Genomic DNA, 10,658 nt, shown 5'->3' on the forward strand with positions numbered 1-10,658 from the left:
ATATTATATTATATTATTATCTTATATTTATTATATTATAGAGTATTATATAATATTATATTATTATTATGCTATTATTAGACATTGATAGACTTGGAGAAAGCACCCAGAGGTTTTTGTCCTACCATGGTTGTTTTAGGGCCTAGAGGGATTTTTACAGGGTGAGCCTGGTTAGAAACAAAGGATCCTGTGAGCAGTAAAGCCCCTGACCCCCAGCCTCTCACAGGTGGATTTTTTACCAGCCAACAACCTTGGTTTGCTGTGCTCTGCCTTCAGATGATGCCTTGGAGTGGCCACCTGAGCAGAGGCTGGACAAGGATAAGAGAATAAAGTGGATATTTATTAAAGGCCTTCAACAGATGCTCCTTAGGCAGTCAAAAGCCTCCAAGAGAGGTTGCACCCAGGATGGTCAGGAGTTTTTCAAACAGATATAGGTTTGGTCCATTTACATATCAATTAAAGCTTCAGGTGATGAGGTAATAGTCCCCCAAAATTCACTTTTGTTGATACTTTTGGGGCCTCGGGCTGTAGGGTGTCCTTGGATCTCAGGCCTAGAGGGATTCTTTTGTCTGAGCAGCATGTGAAGACAATTAACTAACAATTTATGTGGAGTTTGGAGTTCTAATGCAGCACAGGACAAATAGAAAGGCTGAAGTGCTGAGGCATCACAGAGGATGGTGGGTCTGAGGCTCCGAGAGGCCTCTGTGGGGCAGAAATTCCTGAAGCACAAATCCCTGCAGGTCTCACCTAAAATCATTTTCCTGCCAATGTCAAAGCAAGCTCTGAGCTGGCCCATGGAGAACACATTATTATGTCATGACAGGAGATTACGCCTTTGCACTAAGTGGTTTCGGAATAAGTCTGCAGAGACCTAATTATGCTGCCATTGCTGCTTGAGAGGGCTGTTTCCAGCAGCTTCTTGTGGAAGCTCACTTATGATGACAAAAATAAAGTGAAATTATGACAGTGTATTTTCTGCTAAAATAAAAACCCTCAACAAATAAAGAAAAATTGATTATGGTGTCAAATTAAACCATAAAAAATAGTAAATGCTGAATTTACAATCTAACTTCACTCTCACTTGCTGTAACTAAAATACACAATAAATAACATTTGTCTTTAAATTCCCACAGCAAATATGTTTTTAATTGTGAAAACAGTTATTGCTTCATACAATGCTGTAATAACTCTGAGCAATTTTATGTCCCTGTAAAAATGATACAATTGGTTTCCAAAGACCAGCTCCTGCTCCAAACTCTTTAATGGATCTGATGTTGCTAAACAGAACTTTTGATTCAAGTATTAAATGGTCAGAAGAAGTTTAAGTTCTAAACTTATCCAAGATATTAAATGTAACATCAAATTAATTCTAATATATGTTTTCTGTATCTGGGTAGAGAACAAACGTATTGCCATGAAAATCAGATTAATACTAATAACAATCTACACAACATGTTTCCCCAGACAGAGGACAAAACAAAGGTGAGATCAATTCTTGCAAATATTTGTTTAGAATGCCCTTCTGCCTATGAAGATGTTATTCATTACCTGTTCTATAGATGCAGTGCCTGCTTTAAATTGCTATAGAAAATCAATGCTCCGAGCAGGAGAAAAAACACTCTCCTCTATAAATCACAGGCATAGGCATTAGTGCTATAAATTTAACTCAGAAACAATGAAGACAACACAAATATCTCCATACCTTTCTATAGTTAATAAAGAAAAATTGTAAAGGTTTTATGGAACTTGTGCTCAACCAAAATTCATATTTTCCTGTAAGAAAAAGTAAAATCCAGAATTGAATTAATTAAATATTCATATACAGGCTTTTGCCTGCACATAAACATTTCAATTAACATATAAATATGGTTAAACAAGTTTCAGTTTATAAAACTCTGCTTTTTATGTATATTGTCAACTTCTATCTGTAGAAGTCTTCTGTCTCTTAAGTCTTCATCAGTTAAATGGAGGAAGCTGCAACGAGGCACAATTAGTTCTACAAATTGAAGAGTTGGAGAAAATTGGTTGGAGTTAATAAAGCTGGGGTTTAGAGAACAGTAAAGGGAATATAATACTCATCAAGTAATCAATCAACCTTAGCACATACAGTGCTAATTCTGCCTGTCTAATATATCTATTTTGGTATATCTAATGTATCTATCACTGTGGTATCCAGATAGGATGTGTCAGATTTAGCAAGCCTCATTAAACTTAGCATAAACTTACATCCAAAATAAGGCAAAAACTGTTTTCTGTGATGCAGAATCAGAGAAAAGTCAGGGCTGGAAGGGAGCTCTGGATATCAACCAGTCCAACCCCCTGCCAAGGCAGGGTCACCTGGAGCTGGTGACCCAGGAAGGGCTCCAGGTGGGTTTGGGATGTCTCCAGACAGAGACCTCACACCCCTCTGGACATCTCTGCCCTCTCCACAGAAAGTTCTTCCTCTTGGTGAGGTGGAGCTCCTTGTGGTGTTGTTTATGGGCTCTGCTCCTCATCCTGGCACTGGCACCTCTGAGCAGAGCCTGGCACCATCCTCTGGCACCCCTTGGAGATGTTGGTATGGATTGGTGAGATCCCCTCTCATACAGAAATTCAACAATAAATTATAAACTAAAGAAGCTCTTTGTAGTTATTGTATCTTAAATTCCTTGTACTTTCATCGCTTGGCCAGACAGCGAAATGTTTATCTGTTTATTTATTTGTTCATGATAATCTGGAAAATGAAAAGAATGAAACAATCTGTGACCTGTAAATGTAATTGCTGAGGTGTAGCCAAGTATGGTTTTTGCAGCTGCAGAGCTGTGCTCGATGTAAATTGAGAATAACACAGGAATGTAATGATTTCATCATGAGCTCCTGATTATCTTGCTGTTGCATAGACTTAGGGAAGACAAGGATCAGTGTTATGTACATAAAGACCAGCAGATTATGGGGGGCTGTGATAGTGGGAAGGACCTGGTAATGATGTTTATGTAAAGGGGAAGAAGGGCTGCATGTTTCAGGGTGGAATGGTATGAAATGAAGTGTTGGGAGGGAGATAATCTTACCTCCTGTGTTTGAAATTAGCACAGTTATTGAGTAACAGCAAAATCATTATCATGTAAAGACATGTAAGATAGCACATAATTGTAATGTAAAGGCTAAGCTCTTCTCAAAGGAATATGGATGGAATATTATCATTTTAATTAAAAAAAAATGAATTAGGCTCGGCCAAAAAAAAAAGAAAAATGCCTTTAGGGACAAATCTGAGAATGATCAAGGACTGGCATTAAGAAAAGAGCCCCTCCTTTGGCCTCTTTGCAGCAATGTGCTCAGAATTTCAGGGACTGAAGATAACCTCCATTCTCATTTGCTGAATATCTCAGGCAGGGAGGAAAAACACCCTGGAGAATCACTTTGCCACCATTTGTGGAGGGCAGCACTATCAAAACATCTGGGTTATTAAAAACATTTACATGCACAAAATTCATTTCTAGAAGAATTTCTGCTCTGTTATCTTTGTCTCCTCCCCACTCTCCAAAGCCAGTTACAATAAATTGTGTTAAGGAACACATCCTCGTGGTATTTATGCTGTCTTTTCAAACAGACTCTGATCTAGAGGAGCTGTGACAAACCTTGACTTTTCCTCTTACATGACAATGGAATATTACCTGTAAAGTTTTTAAGGAATCGACCTGACAAAGATTTTAGGCCATCTGATCAGAAGAAAAGCTTGAAGTTCTAGTTCAGGTGTGGAAAAATATTATTTCTCTGACAATAAATTTGGCTTATAAAATGTCCTTCACAAACCTTTTGGGGTATTTCAGTAAATACATCCCCGATGTATTTATCCAGTTGAACTGAATCACTGAATGTGGGAATTTTTCCTAGAATATATTAGGTACTGAAATACATGGAATTAATTTTGCTTTTTTTTCTGGTTGTTTCAGTCATCAGAACTTGCTATTGCTATTAGATCCCAGAAGTTTGCCCATATTTGCAGTGTGTGCTCACCAATTACACCAATATTTTTCACTGACAGGATTCTGGGAAGAGAAAAGGTTCTGTTATCTACCAAATCTGCAATTATGGGCTGGAGAACTATTGTTCTTCACTAGAGAGACAATAAAGGCTTCTCCAAGGCTCATTAAGATATGAATCTTTGAAATGAAAGAATTCCTGCCAGGAATCTAAATTTTACCCCATTTAGTGAAAGCCTCCTTATGTTTGACTCCTTGTTTCCTTTTTTCAATTGTCTTTTGCATCTAATCAAGTAAATTAAATTGTATGATGAAGACAGTTTTTTGAGACAAAAGATTTCATAATGATCCTACAGGAAGATTCTGGTCCTTACCTCCTGCAATAAACAATCTCCCTGAAACATTCAGAATTATTGTAGGAAAAATATAATTATAGGAGTCATTATGTATAGAGTTTCCAGGTAAATTATGATGAAAGAGACAGCAAGGCTGATGACTGACAACTGAGGAAATGTTAGAATTAAGCTTACTTGTACAAAAAAAATCAGTCCAGTGTTTACTGCAATGCTTTTCACTCCAGACAGTGCATTTAATACTATAAAACGTGATTAATAAGGCACTTATTCAAATGGTTATTCACAAGCTCAAATTTTAGCCTTTCATTTCTATTTCTTACCCTTCAGGACATCCATTTTGCATCCTGAGAGACATTACTTCATGTTGGATATGAATGTACTCTAAACAGTCCCTTATTTTGCTGGAAAATTACATAAACAAGAGTTTGGCCACTAAACAGTAACTACTGCATGGAATATTTCAGGATTGACACCTTCTAGGGAAACAGGAGAGCTCTTAGAAATGTGAACAATAAAATACATTTTTCTTAATGCTTTTAACATATAAGAGGAGAAACTCTGATGTAATTGCATAGAATAATTAGACTTTTGCCCTGGTAGAGCATCTATTCATTTTTTTTAAATGTAGAAAAACCTCTAAACTGCTTTATAAAGTCTTCTCTGGGGTCAGTGAAAGTCTTAGTGCACTCATGTTAATGTACCTTTTCCAAAAAGTGTTTTACACGAGCTGCATCTCTGACATGAACTCTGTCCCACCACTTCAGGAACTGACAATAAGAGTTTGGCATCCCTGATGTTTGTCAGATACAAAGCCAAAGAGAGATTTTCCCCCTCCTTTTTATGCATTACAGTATTTTTTATTATCTATTATTTTAGATTGTTTCCTACTTGAATAAAAGCTGTTGAGAAAGCAGGAGCTGTGCAGACAGAAAATCAGTTATTTGCCAGGGAAGCTTTAACTATATTACCCTTGAAATTTTATGTATTTTAATGCATCATTTTTAATACAAAACTCTAACTTTACCCATAAAAGTCTAATTTCTGCCTGATAAACTCAAATTAGTCTCAGATAATTGCTTTTTCAGTCTTCTCACATACATCTACTGTCAATTTTTTACAGCTCACTGAGCCATTTCAAATTACATCTGGTTTGTCTTGCAAAATAAAAATGAGTGATTAAAGATGTTAAGTCTTTCTGTATCTAAACCTTTGTTTTTACTTTCCATGGTAGAAACATTTTTCATTTTTTGCCTTTTTGTTTTCCATCTGTAGCATCTTCAGGAGTTGTGCTGAGGAGAAGGACTTGTGGTGAGCTGCCTCTACAGTGTGGATTCCTGACTTAAAACCACAGAATTGTTGGGGTTGGAAGGGAATTTAAATTAAATTTCAAATCCCCTGCCAGGGTCACAGAAACTTGAGATTAATTTATATGTATTTTAAACTTTTTAAATATTTTAAATATTTTCCACTGGACTTTGATATTTGAGGAGTTTAAGAGAAGAATAAAAGAAGCCAGTTGGTTTTGAGAGATTGGTACAAAATTGGGAGAACACAAAATCTTATTGCCAAATAAGTGGAGGAAGAAATGCTACTTTATATTAAAAAAAAAAACAACAAACAAACAGGACTTTTGAGCAGTTTTTGGTTTTGGGTTTTTTCCCTTTGGAAAATATCACATAATTCCTTTAGCAGAAACTAAATGTCAAGATTTTGACTTACTAGAATATAATAATTTTCCTTTTTGCCTTATTAGAACTTAACAAGGTAATTTTTGCCAATAATTTGATCTTCATTGTTTAACGATTATGTTAATTGGATGGTTAAATGCTTACTTGAGACACCCTATTTATCTTCTGCAGACAGCAGATGTATAATTAGCAGGAAAATACCTAAAATGCCTTATGATAAAAACTCGAGTTGATTCCAAGTCAAAATGGGCTGATATTCCTTCATGCAAGGAAAGCTGAACCCTTCAGCAGAGTTTTCTGGGAGGTTGTCAACATTCAGGGGTGTTTGGGGCTGGTTTTTAAGACAGAAACTCCAAAATTTTGTGTTTTTTTTCTCTAAGAACATCACTGCATGTAGAGGATCTCCCCATTTCAGAGGAACTTCAGCACAAAGTGAAGCTGTGGTCACAGAAGAACTTCAGCTTTGAGGGTAACCTCTACAATGTTACCATAATTCCTTTTTTAATCCTTCTCTTTATAAGAGATTTCCTTCCTGCATATCTGCAAATACACAGCATTATTATAATAAACAACTCAGAGGGCTCCACAGGGATACTCTTGCCCCTTTTAGAATGGAATAAATAATATTTTTAAGGATATTTTAGCAAATGCTATGATGCTGCTTCATGTACACACCAGGGAAAGTGAGTATAGAGGAAGATAAAAGATATTCCTGCTAGACTTTCCATGACACAGAATTGTTAGAGAATGAACTTTTTACAAAACTTTTCTAGCTGGGCTTCCATTTCCAGCAGATGGCAAATTTTATTCTTTGGAATTATGCAATTAGCTAATTAGAATTTGGAGATATTAGAAGTATAGAGGTTAATCATAGCAAGTTTTTTGCACAAGGTATTTATAATATCATGGCTTGTCCTTACAGGGTGCAGGCCATGCTCCCCCAAAATTTAAGCACAATTTTGATTGATGTATATGGATAATGATTTCATCCCAAAAACACTGGAGTGTTCAGTCTCTTGTGAAAGTTGGAAATTCACTCTCTCCCCGATATAGTTGCCTGTAATTTAAGACAACCAGAGACTTCTACTGTACAAATTATAGAGTATTGCTCTTTAGGGTTTTCATGAATAGTGACAAATTATCCATTATATAAAGAGATTAATTTGGCTGAATAAGTTTTAGGATGCTTGGAGTAATTTTCAAATAAAGCCTGAAATCAAGATGTTCATCCATTCGTGCTCAGCTATGAGGGAAAAAATACAGATTATATAAATCATAACATAATAAATGTGAACACCTTCTGCAAGCCTTCATAGCTGGTTAAAATAGAAAATAAAGTATTATCTTTTCTTTAACTACTCTAATCATTAAATCAGTAGATTTCTGATGCAGAAAGCTTCAGTGGGAAGAAAAATTTGATTCAGTATTATATTAAATCCCCAGGTAATAAGATAAATAAGAGTGCATGAGTCATTCCAGCAAATCTCAAGAGAAACAGGATCACTTATGTTCTTAATTAAAATAAATCAACTTCATAAATGACGATTTTACAGCCAGTATGCAACTGGAAATTTGTAAAACATCTGCAGGAGGCTTCCAAAGCATAAGAGTTAATATTTACAGGCTCCAGGGTTGGTGTGTGGATTGCACGTGGAGGGCAAAAAATTCATTGTGGGATGAATTCTGCTCTCCCAAAGGTCAGAGTGGCTGAAAAACCTTCAATTCTCCCTGTCCCCATAAAAAGGAGACCCACAAGGCTGGGTTTGCCACATTTCAGAGGCAGAGGATTTGTGTTAGGTCTGAGATCAAGATTTAGACAGACTGGAGTCTAATCTTTGCTAAATAAAATGAAATTCTCCATAGATGCAAGATAAGGGTGTTTGGGTGAGGTGTAGTCTGCTGCCAACTGAAATGTTTGTTTTTATTTAACATAAATCTGCATTCAGTCTTCATCTTGGCAAATTGTGACTGCAAAAGTAGGAAATAAAGAAGGGGCAAATACTGGCTTTGAAATCATATAAATTCCCTTATCAAAAGCATTAGGAAGATTTAATAAAGGAGAGAAGATAAATGGAGTGGTTCTGGATTAAAGTAGTTGGAAAAGGCTTTGAGAAAATAGAAGGAAAACTAAATTTCCCCTAATTCCATTTTTTTGTTGGTTTTTTTTTAATCAATCTGAAAATGCCCAAAAACATGCACCTGAGCAAAACCACCTTTTGACAGGTAAAAATTTATACCTGTTTGGACCCTTCAGAAACCCATTAAGTAAATATCTATTTTCAATGGACCCTTATCTATTTTGACAGAATTTTGTTTTGCTTCTAACACTCTTTTTAAAATATCAATACATACACTGAGACAATTTTCTACAACTTCAAAGCCAGTATTATTTCTATTTCAGATTAATTAATGAGTCCTAATTTTGTCCCATACCACTGCTGTGTTTATTGATGGGATACAAACATTGTGCCTTTCAAATACAATTACTGAAAATATGATTTAGGAAACATTCCTTAGTCTTTAATTCCACCAAATTTAATCTGTCAGATGTTCATCAAAAGCAGACATATGGCTATGGGTGATTAATTTCAGATTGCAAATTAGTAGGAGTATTTGGGGTTTTCAGGGTTTTTTATTACTTTTGGATAATCAATACCTACTGCTAATTAATTTTTTTTAGATAATGAAGCTGACAAATTTTTGCTTCCCAAATTTACTTTGCCAGTTATTTCTGCCAGAGGTTTTTTATCATTATTTTTTTTCAATGAAATTTAAAGTTTTTAATCAGAAAACTTGGCTTTTTACTTACTCTGAATCAATGTCGACACAAAATAATGGATCAAGATTTTAATTACAGTTTGAGTTCTGTGTGAGCCTGGCCAGTTTAAGGTCTGTAATTTCCAGTGAAATTGCTGAAGCTGACATTGCTGGCCTCCATGAAACTCTGGGCTCTGAAAAATCCTCTTTTTTTTTCTATGTTCCTATGTAAGAATCAAAATTTTACCATGGCTTTATATTTCCTTTCTCCTAGCAGATAAATATCTGTTTTTTCTGGGACTCAGACCAAGGCAGATTTCTCCCTCTGCACGTGGTTCCTTTCCACACTTCCAGCTTCCTCCCTCCCCTGCTTTTCCCTCATCTTGTTTCTCACAAATACTCACCAAGTCATTTCATGGTTGTAAGATGAGTTTCCACAGGGAAGGAGTTCTGACATTCCCAGCTGTTTTTTCTGGATCAAACTTTCCACCAGGAATCAGAATATTTTCCTCTTTTTTTCTCCTCTTTAAGAAAACAGTCCAAGAAAGGTCTCCCTGACTCTCCCACAACAAGTGGCACATCCACAGAGGAAGGAAAATTTTCTTTCAGAAATCTGACTTGCACAGAACAAAGCAATTGACACCATACTTTTTTGCTATAAAGGTACTAATATATTTATTTGTGTTTTGTAAAACCTGATTTAAATGTGATTTTAAGCAGGTGCTGGTCTAACAGACAGGATTATAAAGCTGTAGTTTCTAGGGGGAAAATATAGACAGTAAAAAGGAACTTTGGATCTTAAAAAATTATAGGAACATAGAATCATAGAAAGGTTTGAATGGGAGAGAACCTTTAAAGTCCATCCTGTTCCACCTCCTGCCATGGGAAGGGACAATTTCCATTATCCCAGGTGGCTCCAAGCCCTGTCCAGCCTGGCCTTGGACTTCAGCTGACTTTATTCCTGACTTTCTCTCTTAGGAAAGTGCATAATAATCAGCTCTGATGTCACCATATAGATTAAAAGTCACCAATGAATTGTGTGATTGTTTTTATCTGCTCTGCCTATGCCTTTGGGGACAGTACCTATAATTAGACAGCACAAGGAAAGTGTGTTTTTTAAAAAAAAAATGAAATTGTTAAGGAGCTGATGCTGAAGCAAGTTCAAATATAAAAAGTAGATTTAAAATAACACTTTACTGTAATGAGTAGAAATCATGACAGGAGAATAAAGCATAAGAAAATATCCTTGGGGCATAAGTGAGATGATTAGAAATATCATTAAAGCTAAAGCATCTGTTTGAATCCTTTGTGAGACACCCAATTCACCCACATGCACACATAAATGAGGGCTCAGTTTACTAATGCTGCAGTTTGAACACTAAATATAGCATGCTTTGCATTTAAAGAACATACAGATTAAATATGAGCTGCCTGTGAGACAGGGGAGCTGCAGAAATGATTGGCTGGGGGCTTAAAGATCTTCTGCAAACAGGCAAATGTCCAACTCCAGCAAATATTCGTTAAGGAAAATTTCACATCAGGCATCAATTTTATACCACAAACGTAAAATAAAGACTATTTTTTAAAGGTTTGTAGGGAAAACTAAAATCCATTAGCGAAGAGCAGCAGCAGGGTGTCAGCTGCACTCCTGTCAGAGCAGGGCAGGTCCAGCTGGGTCAGGGGAGCTGGGACAGAGCCCAGGAATTCAGATCTTCTTCTCCTGGAGGAAATGGGGCTGCAAGAACAGCCCCAGCAAGGAAACAGAGACAAGCTGGAAATACAATTTGTGTAGATATTTAACACACATCCCTTTCCTTTCCTTTCCTTTCCTTTCCTTTCCTTTCCTTTCCTTTCCTTTCCTTTCCTTTCCTTTCCTTTCCTTTCCTTTCCTTTCCTTT

Source organism: Parus major, chromosome 4A, assembly GCF_001522545.3.
Source record: "Parus major isolate Abel chromosome 4A, Parus_major1.1, whole genome shotgun sequence".
Lineage (NCBI taxonomy): Eukaryota > Metazoa > Chordata > Aves > Passeriformes > Paridae > Parus > Parus major.